Genomic DNA, 14644 nt, shown 5'->3' on the forward strand with positions numbered 1-14644 from the left:
CAAAATCTTCCACAGAATCTCAGCACACAAAACACATGGAAAGGGGACAGCTAAGATAGCAGCAGAGGTGATAAGCCTAAAGCCCTGCCTGCCTCCCCTCTTCACCGCCCCCCGCCCCACCCACATACAAGCACAACTACCTACAGGTACCTGGCCTGACGGAAGCTGGTCTGAGAACCCCTGCTGTAAAGATGCAAAAAGCAAATATAGTGTGCTATCTTTTGTGTAGGAAAGAAATAAGGGAAGTATATATCTTATTTTTGCAAAAGGAATCATAGGGAAAATAGAAACTATTAAAAACTGTTACCTTTAGGAGATAGGTGGGAGGGGATGGAGAAGACAGGGATGGGAGTACGAATTCTCCAACTATATCCTTGTGTAGTTTTTTTTGTGTGTGTGTGTGAGGAAGATCAGCCCTGTGCTAACATCTGCCAATCCTCCTCTTTTTGCTGAGGAAGACTGGCCCTGGGCTAACATCCATGCCCATCTTCCTCCACTTTATATGGGACGCCGCCACAGCATGGCTTGCCAAGCGGTACCTCAGTGAGCGCCCAGGATCCGAACCGGCGAACCCCTGGCCGCTGCAGCGAAGCGCGCGCACCTAACCGCTTGTGCCACGGGGCCGGCCCCTGTGTAGTTTGGATTTTGAAATGAGTGAGACCAAAGGGATGAAAAAACAGCACACCCTAAAATTGGGAACAAACAGAAACAGATGGAACTCTATTAAATCAATGGCACAGCACATAAAGACTTAATTCAAGTAACTTCTACACACAGTTCTCTGATGATAGATATTTAGAGGGATATATTATAAGACAAAAAGAATTGCAAATGAGGCAGCCTTGTGGTGATGGAAAAGTTCAGTATCTTAATTGTGGTAGTGGTTATAGGAATCTTCATGTGTGATAAAATTGCTTATTGTTACACACATGGGTGCATGTAAAACTGGTTAAATCTGAATAAGCTCTGTGCATTGTACTGATGTTAATTTCCTGGTCTTGATATTGGACTATAGTGAAGCAAGGTGTAACCAGTGGGGGAAATATGCTGAAGAATACACAGCACCTCTCTGTAAACTTTTTAAACTTCCTGTGAATCTATAATTATTTCAAAATCAAGAGTTTAAAGTAAAAGGATTGCAAAGAATCATGGAACTTTATATAGTAGATTTATTGTATTAAAATGGGCGTAGTGATCTTGAAATTCTTTTCTATAGAGAGTAGGATAAAGTAAATATATTAATGTTATTAGGAGTAAGATGTTTACTATACAATAAAAGAAATGTACCTACAAAATAAAAGAAGATAAAGAAAGACTTTATAATGTCAATTATGTTAAAATTGAATAGAAAATCTATTATAAACTCATCTTTTAAAAACACATATTTCCTGGATCCTTCTACTGAAAGGTCTGGAAGCAATGATACCTGGTAGCACTCACACACACTGGATTCTGAGTACCATTCCCACTAAACAAACAAACAAACAAGACAGAGTTCCTTGGAGAAATGCCTAGGCCCAGATCTGGAGCAGAGATGATGTAAGATGAACCTGGTACTTCATTTTGTGCCAGAAGATGCTCAAGTATAACAGAGTCACATCAGAACGACACAGAAGCTGACTTCAATAGTTCCTACTTGCCAAATTTAGAACAATTTAAACATCAGAAAGAAATATTAATAGTAAAGGATTATAATACATTGAATGCTTTTAAAAAATATTTGATTATTTGGAGAGAGAGAGAAGAAAAGTTGTTCTTTTTACAACAATACTAGCTAATAAATGTAAGAAATGATAGAAATAGAAAAATCATCATTTTTCAATGCCCGGTGTAACAATTGGTTCAGGCAAAGATTATCTGTATCTGTTAAACTACTCGGTAAGATAATGATGAGGAACAGGACACTCACACAGTCGCAAAATGCTACCCTATAGATCTCTCACTAATTACAAAGGGGAAGTGGACGACGAGTGGCGAGATCTGGAGGTCATGATCTTCACGAAAGATCCATCACCAGTAGAAGGGAACTCGGCTGGGGCTCTAATACTCTGTGATTGAACAGAGCACAGCAGAGACTTAAAGGAGAGAGGCAGGGGCAGGAAAGTCTTCAGAGAGGACCTGAGTCTGGAATGTTGAGTAGGAACCTGCTTGCTGGAGGAGGCATTCCAAGCACAAGGCACAGGAGAAGCAAAGGCAATGCCGCTTGAAGCAGCCGACTGAATTTAGAGAACTGCAAATAGATGAGAATTGTTTGCAGAAACAGTGCAGATAGGGGGCTAATGGAAGGTGAGGCTGGAGAGCTAGGAGAAGCTACATCATTAAGGATCTCGATTACCAGGTTAAGGAGCCTGAACCTCATTCAGAAGGTGATGGTGAGACTTCGAAGGGACTTAGGAGGGTGGCAAGAATGAGGATAGGAAGAATGTGACCAATGAGAGAGCTGTGTAGAAGGTAGAATCCACTGGGCTCAGTGACCAATCAGGGACATGGATGATGAGAGAAGATATTAGAATGAACTGGATAATGTTTTCACACCGAGGGCCAATCCTGTGCACAGGTGGTGTTGGGCTAGAGTTCTGGGTGAAGAGCATCTGAGGTCACGTCCAAGGTCAGCAGGTAACGGTGCCAGGCTGATTAGTGATGTCAGCTTTGGTTGAGAAGAGGAAGAAGCAAGGAATATCAGGGTGGATGGTGATACTGATAACTCAGATTAAAAGTGTAAGAGGAGAAATAGATGTAGGGTAGGAAGGACAAGTGTGTTATTTAACGATGCTGAATTAGAAAGTCTTACCAGTTACTTTGGAAATCCTAGTATCTCGTGTGGATTCAGTACATATGCTGGAGCAGTCTTTTGGAGTTCTAATGATAACTTAAGGGCTATATAATGTATAGATTATTTACCCAATAGACCTCATGGGCTCCTTCAACATATGCACCAAAGAGCACCTTCTGGATTCAGAGCATGGAGCTTGAATCAGAGGAGTCCCATTAGGTTTAAGAGGATTTACATAGCTAGAAGTCCTGTGGATGCTAGAATGAAAAAGGCTCTCCACCTGCTTTTGCATTTAATAATAATTAATAACAAATATGCTCTTCCCCGTGGGAGTCAAGCATAGACACAAATATCTGCCGCAAATCCAAGTTCCCTGCTTTGGATGTCAGTCCCACGCCAAAGCTGGCCCCCCAGTTTATTAGCCTGAGAGCCTGTCTAGTCTGGGCCCCGCACTGGGTGACTCATAATTAAAACAATTGCAATTTATTTTTAAAATTTAATTCCAAATATAATTGCTCATTTGCTTCACAAGGGGATGGCGTGCACAGAAGCCTGTGGGGAAATTAAAGAAAAGCACGGAGACATGCTCCTCTTGGCGCTTATATTAAAATAATCATTCATATTTTTCTGGCAACACTTTTTAATAAGTGTCAAATCTTCATTACTTTCTTTGACATTTGCGTCCACATTAATCACGTCGAATTCATATGGTATTTATTTCTGGAGGTTGTAAAAGTCAACACAGGGGCTTCCCCAAGCTAATCAATTAGTCTAAATCCACTTCTGGATTCCCGACTTGTGGAAGCTACGCTGGCTCAGGGAGTATTCAAGAAACCAGAATCTGCCTTTGTGATGGCTTCAGGGGTGAGGAAGGGGATACAGTCCTATCCTGCCACTGGCCACAAGTTTTCCTACTGCCTTGGCCACCAGGATCAGGCCCCTACCAGGGCCAACTTTCTGACACAGGAAACCCACACACCCCCAATTTTCCATAGCCACAGAGTGGCACTGAGCGGGTGTGCTGCAGCTCTCTGAGCCATCTTTTTACAGCGGAGGGAATGTCTAATAGTGTGAGTCATGTAGACACTTGCTGCTTCTTCTGGGGTCACCCCTATAAATTATAGAAAGAGCACTTTTAATGAAGTGAAGACTGGAAGGACAAAAACCTTGAAGATGCGCTCACCCACAGTGTCTGAGGCTCTACCAATTTTCAAGCTGATGAGTGGTGACATCATCAAATATCTTCCACCCAGGAAGAGACTCATAGCAGGGGATTTGGAGGATATGATGACCTCAACATTAAGCTTGGCTAAAAGAGAAAGTGACAGGGGCTGAACTTGATCAATGTTATTCCCACTTTTAGGGTTGAAACCTGCAATGTTGACACTGTTGATGTAGAAGGAGGGAGCCATCTGGGGTTTCTTTAGGTTTCACTCATTAAAGAAGAAAACAAACGACAGGGAAACTCAAGACGGTGGGACTGGGCCAGTCTGCACTTTAACTCACCAATCTGGGACATCCAGCTTCTGGTGTGGAAATTTTATTCATTCCTAATGCAAAAGATAGAGGTTGATTTAATGGATGTATTACATTATACCCTAATTTATCCTTATAATCACTGGATACAAAGAATGGAACTGATCTTCGGAAAATTGTGAAACTGGCAAATTTTGTCTTTTCTTCTCCCAGCTTCCTTTTTTGTATAATTTTCCCCAGGAGAGTTCCCCCAACTATCTCTTTCAGGTGTTCAGTGTTCTTTTTATTCTCGTGTATCCTCTGTCTGGGGGATCTCCTCTCAAGCAGCATCTCTTGCCAGTCATTTTTATCTTACTATGAATTTATACAACCACTATCTTCCTTGATGGTCTTCCTTCTTCCAGAGAAGACCATCTGGATTTTGAGGAAACTGGTATGTAGGTAGAGACTTCTAGTTGCCATCCCACGCTATTACCTCCTGAGCCTCCTCCATCTTTATAGAACCCAAATTATCAGCTGAAGTCATGGCTATTGAGAATAAAGATTATATTTTCCAGCCTCCCTTGCTATTAGATGTGTTCAGGTAATTATCTCATGGCCAGAGGAATGTGATGGGAAGCCATGTGTATAACTTATAGGACACGTCCTTAAAGGGAAGAGGTATGCCCCTTCCCTGCACCTCCTTTTTTCTTCCTGCTTCTTGGAACATGGTCACGGAGGTAAGCCATCTTGGACCAGGAGGCAAGGCCAACATCCCGGGATGGCAGAGCAACAAGTCAGAGGAGCCTGGTCTCTGGATAACCACAGGGAGCAAAACCATCAAACCAGCACTGGACTACCTACTCAGGATATGTCATGGAGAAATATTGTTTAAGCCACTTTTTTTTTTACGTTTATTACTCATAGCCAAACCTATATGCAGCTAAAACCAAGGTAAAAGATTAGCTATGGTAGAAATGGCAATACCCTCTCAGAGCATCTAGGTTTGGATTCCATAGCCACTATTTATCACCTGTGTGACCTTAGACAATTTGTTTCCCCTTCCTGAAACATGCTTTTCCCCAGGTCTCTTTCTAAAAAATAAAAATAAGAAGTTCTATTTCATAGACTTGCTGTGAGAAATAAATTAAATGCTTATGAAAGCAGTTTGTATACTCTAAGGCACTTGTAGCCCTGCGATGTTGATCAATGGAAGTCAAGGCTCTTCAGATTTTAAGGAGAGGAACCCACTCACACTAACTCAGTGATGGGTTTACTTTAAGGACACAATAAGTGAAAACATACACATCCAAGAAAGGGCGATGAAAGGGGGCTGAGCTTTCAGGAGGATTGTCAGATTTAGATACTACACTCAATTTCCCCCGGGAACCACATGACCTCCCCCATACAGCTTCCTCAACACCTCAACACACTGTGAACCTTCAGCTTCGACTATAGTCAGATGGGTCCTTCAGTCTCAATTCAGATCCCCACAGAGGATCTGATTGGTTAATGTCATTGGCTGGATTCAGGTCAGGTGCACCCTTTGATCCAAGCACTGTGGCCAGGGGTGCAGGGTCATGTGGTATGGAGGGCTAGCCTTTCCAGAAGCTGTGTGGATTACCTTCTCCAGACGGATAATGGGTGGAGCAGTCAGTATCCCTTCTGGTACGCAATGGAGATAATGACAAAAATTACGTTAACTATTCCTAGCAGAGGAAGGGTGTAGACAAAAGCCTAGAAATTTAAGTTTTGTTTGAAAAAGTTATGAGTTCTCCAAATATTTCACCTTTCTTATCAATGCAATGGACCTTATAACATCAGTTTCCCATGGACCAACACAGTTAAAAACTCATCTTCTCTTTAGCAGTCAGCATCCCCTTGCTCACCCACATCATGGACTGTCTGGACATTCACGTTAACATCACCCTGTCCTTTATCTTTAATGACTGAAATTAAAGGTTCCTTTCAAATGGGACATAGATGGGTATAAAAGGGCATGGCATCTTTCCACCACAATCTGCTACCCAGAGCCATGGTTGAATTTTTGTCCTCACAGAGCCTTAAGCTTTTTTGTAATTTCCAGCTCTTTAGTATGACCTGCCTTCTAAGTGATTGACCTACAGCTTTCCCTTTGCAAAAAGAAGAGCAAAGAAAAAGCATATCCAAAGACCTGAATGCAATGGAGAGAAGACATTCTACCCGGCTTCACAGTCCTGCCCTCCTGCTGGAGGAAAGAGCATCTTATGCCCAGCCAAGAGCCTGTGCTCTCTTTCTGCCTCTGAGTTTTGAGGAGAAAAAATTTTTAGAAAATAAATGTGAAAGTGAGTTAAGCCCATGTATTTCTGATCATGCCAGATGAAGAGTAAGAGTTGAGGAGAAATTTTCTAAGCTCTAGCTTCTTTAATTTCACTTTTGTTCCTTCTAATGAGGCAACCATCTTCCAGAGAACTCAAATTCACCTAAGCCAGTTTGTATTTAATTTTCTATCACTTACATCAAAAAAATCTTAACTAACAACAATAAAAAAATCACAGAACTGATTTTTTGTTGTCATTCAGTTATCCTTTTTCTTTTTAAACAGTTTTATTTAGGTATAATTGCAAACAATAAACTGCACGTATTTAAAGTATAGAATTTGATAAGATTTGATGTATTTATACACCCAGGAAGCCATCTATACAATTAAAATAATGAACATATCACCTTCAGAAGTTTACCCCTGTCTCTTCATAATCCCTCCCTCCCATTCCATCTCTCTCCCATACCATTTTTCCTGGCAACTACTGATCTGCTTTCTGTCCTAGATTGCATTTTCTAGAATTCTACATGAATGTAATCATACAGTATATATATTTTATATATACATATATATATTTTGGTCTGGCTTCTCTCACTTAGCACAATTATTTTGAAATTTATCCACATTGTTGCATGTACCCATAGTTCATTGATTTTTATTATTGAACAGTACTCCACTGTACGTATATACCACGATTTATTTGTTCACCTGTTGATAGACATTTGGGTTGTTTCTGGTTTGAGGCTGTTACAAATAAAGCTGCTAGGAACATTCAGGTACAAACGTTTATACGGACGTATACTTTCACTATTCTTGGGCAAATACCTAGACGTAGAATGGTTGGATCCTATGGTGCAGGATTAATCTAAAAAAATCCCTAAGCTATTTGCCGAGGTGATGGAACCATTTTAATTACCATCAGCTGTGCATGAGAGTTCCAGATCCTCTGCATCTGAACAAGTATCCCTCTCAGCGTGTGGGCTCTAGACTACCTGCATCAAAATGTCCCTGGAAAAAAGGCAGACCCTGGCCCCATCCCAGACCCTCATAAACAGAGTCTCTGGGTAGCACCTCAAGGTCAAACTCACCAGGTGATTCTTAAACAAAGTCATTAACGATGAGCCCTCAAGCATCTGAGAACATGTACATACTTGGATTCTCTCTTGTCAGCTTCTGGAAACTTTCTCAGAGTGAACCAGTGGTTCTCGACCCTCTCTTGGCATAGAATCACCTGGAAAGCTTAAAAAATACAGATGCCTGGGCCCTACCACGGAAGATCTGCAGCAATCATCTGTAGTAAACCCAGTCTTTTTGCTTTGCTTTGCTTGTTTTCTTTTTCCTTTTCTTCCTCTCCTTCTCCTCCTCCTTCTTCCCTCCTCCCTCTTCCCTTCTCCTTCCTCTTCCTTGTTTTTCTCTCTTAAAGCTCCTGAGACAATTTTCATATGCAACCAAGGTTGAGAGCCACCCAGTCACAGAGCAGGAGCAGCAACATCCTAGCCATGGGGCCAGGCAGGCCATGGAAATGAATGAAGCAGGCTGGCTGGGGAGCGTAGTGAAGTAGAAACTTAAGCTTCATCCAAAGAGGGTGGCCACTGCTCAGCTAGTCCACACTTGCCATGTGGGAACAACATTCATACTTGCCAACCCCTCATATTTTGAGAGAAGTCTGAAATAATTATTTCAACATGAGATCTCCTGATTTTTAAATGTGTGAAAATAACACGAAATGCGTAAATCATTTTGCACAGAACAGAACACGCCTCTGGGTGATAATGGCCCAGGGACTGCCAGTTTGTGACTTCAGCCTTCAACGTTTCTCAGTCCTGTGGACAACGCTAGGACATCTTTTCATGGTGACCACTGCTTGGGCGCCAGTTCTGAAGGAGAAGATGAGTTGTATGTAGGCCATACCTGCCTTCACTGAATTTCTATACAGGGACAAACTTGACTGGGTTCCTTGACGTGGATTTGTCAGACTTCCTGACTTATTTGAGGCCAATCAGAGAAGTTAGTCTCATAATTAACAAATAAGATAGTGTATTATTCATGTTTTCCTCCTTGTAGAATCCTTCTTCTATCAAAGTGATATTTGTAAGAATATGATTTTTAAAAATGACATCTGAGAGTGTTTGTTTTTCCATCAAACTCACAACTACTAACAATCTTATCCCATCCAATCCCTTAACCACACTTAGAATGGTGGTTCTCAAACTTTAATGTGCATAAGATTCACCTGGGGTACGCGTTGAAATGCAGAGCTCAGGCGTAGGGCGTCCATATAGTTTATTAGCAAAATCGGAACACTTCTAAAAGTGAAAGTCACTCCAAGGTGCTGAATGTAAGCTGGTTCATGCAGTCAGCCCACCCAGGCCTCACGTGTACAAATTCTGATTCAGTGGGCTGTGCTGGAGCCAGGGACTCCCCACTTTCAATCAAGCAGCCCAGGTAAACCGGATGCAGGCGGTCTCAGTCACCCTTTGAACGACACTGACTTAGTAGTGGGAGGAGAAGACAGTAGAGAATTACTTATTTGGGAGATGGAAACACCTAGTCTAGAAAGAGGACTCACTGAGACCCAGCTGTGTGATGCTCAATACATTCTACAGTAAACAACCAGCCAGCAAGGAAAGTCGGAGACAAACACTAATTGCTAATCTCACATTTTCTTTTTTCCATATTTCTCACAAAAGTAATTTGTTAGCTCTACTTGATTACATAGTACTTGACTGTCTTCAAGTCAACGCCTAAAGACAACTGATAATTAACGAGGTGCGTGTAAGCATTGTGATGAAAAAAACAGAGGCCGCAGACATGCGTTTTTATGAAGATATGCTAATGAATCTTAGCACCCTAATCTGAAAGCATAACTCCAGAAGAGTTTTCTTTTTATTTATTTATTTTAGCCAACAACCAAGTGATAGGTAATGAGCTCACTTGGGTCTGGCTTCCTGTGCTGTGGGCACTGGGGCTCTCCGATGGATCCATCTGAATCATTTCAGAACTTCAATGAGTGTTGCTCTGTTTCCAGCAGCAAGGAACTGGCAAAGAGGGTTTGCATTTTATTTGTGTTAGCCACAACCCCATATCTGCACAACATGAACTGGTCAAGAAATGGGTTTTTCGTTTGATTTTGTTTTTAATTGACTCCCATCTGATGTATTCACATCAGAGAATTCCAGGGTATTGAAGGCCATTGGACCTCTGAGGTTCACAAGCATATTCTACTTTTTCTCTGGATGAGGCAGCAGAGTCTAGTGCTTAGAGCACAAACTGTAGAGCCTGCTGCCTGGGTTTGAATCCTGGCTCTGCCACTTATTATTTCTGTATTCTAGAGCTTAATTTCTCTGGGTCTCAATTTCCCATTTGTAAAATGAGGATGATAATAGTGCTATTTCCTAGGGGATTTTATGAGTAATAAATGAACTAATATTTGTGAAGCTACAAAGGTGAACACTGAGGTTCAGAGGATCTAGCCCTTGGAGTGGAACTTTTACATAGGGAAGTTGTGTTAATGATCTCTTGGTTGAACTTGGCCCTTCGGTTTTCATCTGTGAATCACTCACTGTGTCTCCACTAAGCCACCAATACTGCATCTCAGTTTCTTCATTTCCCCAAAGTCTCCTTAGGACAATATTAACTTTTGGCACAATCCCTCCCATGAGGCTTTCTGTTGGTTGGATCTACACAGGACGCAAAGCTGCTAGCTAAAAAGACAGCAGCTTTACCCAGGGAGTTTCAGAGCCCAGATATAGAGTGGAAAGGAAACTTGGGCCTTCCTGTTCCTGCAAACACAACTGTAGGTAGCTAGGTAGGTAGCTCACAACTGTACCCTGGCCTTCCTGGGGTCCATGAGCTGTCCTTCCCAGAGTGAAGTTTGACCTCCCTCTCTCTTCTGTACCAGAATTGAACCACACACCCTCCTCCCCATCCTACACCCTTGTCTTCAGGAGAGATTAAAACTCTGTGCAAGGCTCTTTTTTCTCCCCTCCAGACATTCTGTGTTTAGAATCATAGCCACCTTTATTTTCAGCTTTGAGCAGATGTTCCAGGCAGAAAATGCCTGCCAAGTTCAGGAGGTTTGGGCTCACGCTTTGCAGAACAAAACTCTGTGCTGACATTCTAGAAAAGAGTAACACTTCCATGCGAAAAGAGTATTCCTGAGAGAGGTTCAAAGCTTCAGAGAAATAATTACAGTGCCTTCTACTTGACAGTTTACCAAGTTCTTACACATCCGTGATTTCATTTGCATCTTGTAACAACCCTGGGAAGTAGTCATGGCAAGGATTAGGACTGTTATTTTACAGATGACAGGACTACAGATGAGAGAGATGCAAGGATTTGACATGCTTCTAAGAGCTTGGTCTCTTGCCTTCCAAACTTATGTACTTTCTACAAATAACAACATAGTACATTCACACATTGCTTTTATATATACTTTACAAAGTACTAACTTGAGCACAGTGTTACCTTATCCCCAGCAAAGTGCCATGAGTTAGATAGGGAAGTATTTTAGTCAGCACAAAATAGGCTATGCTTGGGTAACAAATAATCCCTGATATCTCAGAAGCTTAACCCAACAAAGATTGATTTCTTGCTCATATCATAATCTGATGCATGTCCAGGTTGTTCTCTCTGGTGGTTTTTCTCTAAGTAGTAACCAGGATCCCTCTATATTATCATTCTCCATTTCAAAAACATGGCCTTAGAAAGTCAATGGGGAATAAGAACATAATGTCATCTATTTCCTGGAAGGTTTTACTGCCAGGCCACCACTTCTACCCACATCCTATTTGCCTGAACCCAGTCATGACCTCAGCCTAACTGTAAAGGAGAGGTAGTCTTCTTGTGTGCCCAAGAAGATTGAATGAGACGGGTTTTGGTGAATACAAGGCATTCTTTATGCCATTTCAGATTGCACCAGCACTTATTCTAGGCTGTCTGTGAGGGGTTGGCAAATAAAACATCACGGTCAAAAACTTTGTTCTGTGCCAACTATACGGCAGCAACAAAATGTCTCCAGGGCAAATTGAATTATTTCAGTGGTAAAGCCCTCCACAGGCTGAAGAATGTTGCAACAGGTCAGGTTACCAGACCAGAGGAAAGAACAGAATGATCTGTGCATCCCTGGGACTGAAATGAAAATATTGCTATTTATCCATTCATTCTTTTACTATCTCCATCTACATCCGCAAATGATTTGAGTGGGTTTCTAACATTAAAGCACATCCAAGAGGAAAGAATTAAGAACAAAACCACATACAAAAAATGAAAAGTAGTTAAACAGGGCAGAAATCTAGCTATACCAAATATTTAGGATTGATTAATCATCACAACTGAAAAATGGATTTGTCCTGAGCTTACTGGAAGCTAAAGTAGAAAGGAGAATAGAGAGGTTATGAAAATTGCATTTTTGAGCACAATGTCCTAGTTACTATGCAAAATGTTTTACATGCATCAGCTTATTTGGCACACACATCAGCTTCTGATCATCAGTTAATGATAGTAGCACCACATATTGAGTTTGTTCTCAGTGAGATGACATAAAACGTCTCAAGTACAGTCAGTGGTCAAGGCCAGGTTCCAACTCAGCCCTGTCTGATTCCAGAATGTGCACTCTTTCTATAACCTAATGGTTCTCTTTGTCACATAAAAGGAAGCATGTAATTAAGTAGACACAAGAAAAAATAGAAGATGCATATATTCTCTATTTTTACTAAAAGAAAAGGGTAGTATCTCAATGAGCTCCAAGTCAGCGAGTCCAAAATTTTCCTCACTGTTTCAAACCACTTGGAGGTTAAGGCCGAGTTCACCTCTGAGGGTATCAAAGGGGCCCGCAACACACCTGTGGCAAGGAGCAGATTTGAAAGCCGAGGGAGGAAAACAGTGCGGGTAAACAAGGTTAAGATTTCTGTGTAAGGTCACACAGCAGGGCAGTGCCAGAGTCTTCCAGACCTTCTCCTCGCATTCTGTTTATTAGATTGGATTAGATTAGATTCTGAAGGCTAAAGCACTAAAAGAGAGTGAATTTTCATTTTTACCAAAGAACCAGTAGCAAAGAAGAGAGAGGCAAAACTTGTAGACCACATATCCGTTCCCTTTACCATCTTTGATTGACACATGGGCAGTCATTTGGCTTATTTGCTAATGGCGTTCCTGCTTCCCAGCAGTGCTATACTGCACATCACCTCCCCAGCTAACAGCTGTTTCCAGTCCACGCTGGCTGCATAGACTCAAGGCTAAAAGTACATCCTTTCCTAAAGCTGGAGACCAGGCATATCATCCAGGGATGTGCACTTGATGAAAGTGGGTAATTTGCCTACTTCATAGCCACCTGGAAGTAATGGGCTGGCCTGGGGTGTCTCCGAAGTAGCTTAGAGCTGCAAGAAACTGATGGCAAGTGGCCAGTGAGTGGATATGTCCTGAATTACAACAGGCAGCCTTCACTCTGCATGGTTTGGAAATCTGCTGTGCAAATTTCAGTTAGCATGGTTTAGTTCAATAACACCAGTCCCCCAAAACACAGTTCAGTTTTCAGTTACTACCATATGTTAACTGTGAGTTATTGAATAAAGTAGAGACTTCGCTGCCAGCTCTTCAGTCCACAAATCAGTATGTAAATAGCAGACACGCCTCATGGTAAGTGACCGATCAAATCACGTCCTTCAAAGTCTGGCCTTGATTGGTCACTGCACGTGATACTCAGTTCACACAAAGCCAGCAAATCTTGGAGTTGTGCAGCCTCCTTGTCTCTCAGTGATAAACCCATGGGTCATTTTACAAAAATGGGTAATCAAAAGAGGGGGCTGGCCAACACAGAGAATGACACAGCAAAGAGAAAAGTGAAAACACCAGAAGCGAAATTCGAATCGAATGAAAACGGAGCAGCAATAGCTGACCATGAAATGTTGAATGCCACTGTTGGAGACCCTCCAGACAGCCAGCCAGAGGACTTCATGAAGGTGACTTATCCACAGAAATGAGGAAAAGATGGAAAATATCCCAGAGAAATTGGCACCATCAAAAAACTTCACATGAAAGGAACTCTCCGAGCTATTTCACAACATTGAAAGTGCAAAGGATGAAATGTTGGAAGCTAATCCTAATTTAGAAAGAAGTATGACAATTCTCCAAGGCAGAGAAAAGATGTCGCTCAGTATTATAAGTGATATGATGAGAACAAGGCGGGCACTGTTCAAACCACTCTTTATAACTTTTTTACAAGAAAAATAACATTTTGATTCTCAATGTTTCTAATGTTTTAAATAACCCCATATTAAGCAAATATTAGCTTTATTAATTATTTCATTTCCCTATACATTTAAAAGTGACAGTAAGAAAGCTTTTAATGTTTTGATGGAAATTTTTAAAGGTCACGGGACAATAGTAAATTTTCCCACTGATTTTTAAGATCGCTTTGTGTGGTTTCAGTTTGCATGGTCATTTTTACAGTCACAAATTACTATGCCAAGCGAGGACCTCCTGTATTTCCCTGATCTTTCAGGGAGGAGTTCTGCTCAAATAAGTCATAATACAAAACTAATGGCCCCTAAAAGATACCCATAGCCTGCACTGGAGAATGATATCCATTGGCGTGACCTTTGTTCATTCAACTAACCTCTGGCGAGGGTTCTGGTAGCCTGGACACAGTCTAGAAATGAAAGAGATACATTAAAAATGCATTTGATATTTTCCAGGAGAGTAGTATGTAACTAGAGGGATATAGGTTATCCAAAAGGAATAAGTATACAGATGGTCCCCAACTTATGATGGTTTGACTTACAATTTTTTGACCTTAGATGGTACGAAAGCCTTACTCATTCAGTAGAAACCATACTTCAGATTTTGAATTTTGGTCTTTTCCTGGGCTAGTGATGTGAAGTAGTGTATTCTCTCGTGATGCTGGGCAGCGGCAGCGAGCCACAGCTCCCAGTCAGCCATGCCATCACGAGGGTAAACAACCGAAACACTTACAACCCTTCTGTACCCATACAACCATTCTGTTTTTGACTTTCAGTACAGTAGTCAATAAATTACATGAGATATTAAACAATTTGTTATAAAATAGGCTTTGCTTTAAATGATTCTGCCCAACTGTAGGCTAACGTATGTGTTCC

At 41.4% G+C, this 14644-nt stretch overlaps 1 long non-coding RNA gene across 3 annotated transcripts in view; it reads right to left on the reverse strand.

Annotated features, from left to right (window-relative positions):
* LOC131407448 (uncharacterized) overlaps positions 1 to 14644 on the reverse strand; it is a 178160-nt gene that overhangs the window by 53856 nt on the left and 109660 nt on the right. For 2 of the 3 annotated variants that reach the window (XR_009220494.1, XR_009220496.1), the window contains one exon: positions 3294 to 4323. This is a non-coding gene — a long non-coding RNA (uncharacterized LOC131407448). Of the gene's footprint in view, positions 1 to 3293; positions 4324 to 14644 lie in introns of those variants that run through there. The other variant, XR_009220495.1, reaches the window with a different exon arrangement.

Source organism: Diceros bicornis, chromosome 6 (genome assembly GCF_020826845.1).
Source record: "Diceros bicornis minor isolate mBicDic1 chromosome 6, mDicBic1.mat.cur, whole genome shotgun sequence".
Taxonomy (NCBI): domain Eukaryota; kingdom Metazoa; phylum Chordata; class Mammalia; order Perissodactyla; family Rhinocerotidae; genus Diceros; species Diceros bicornis.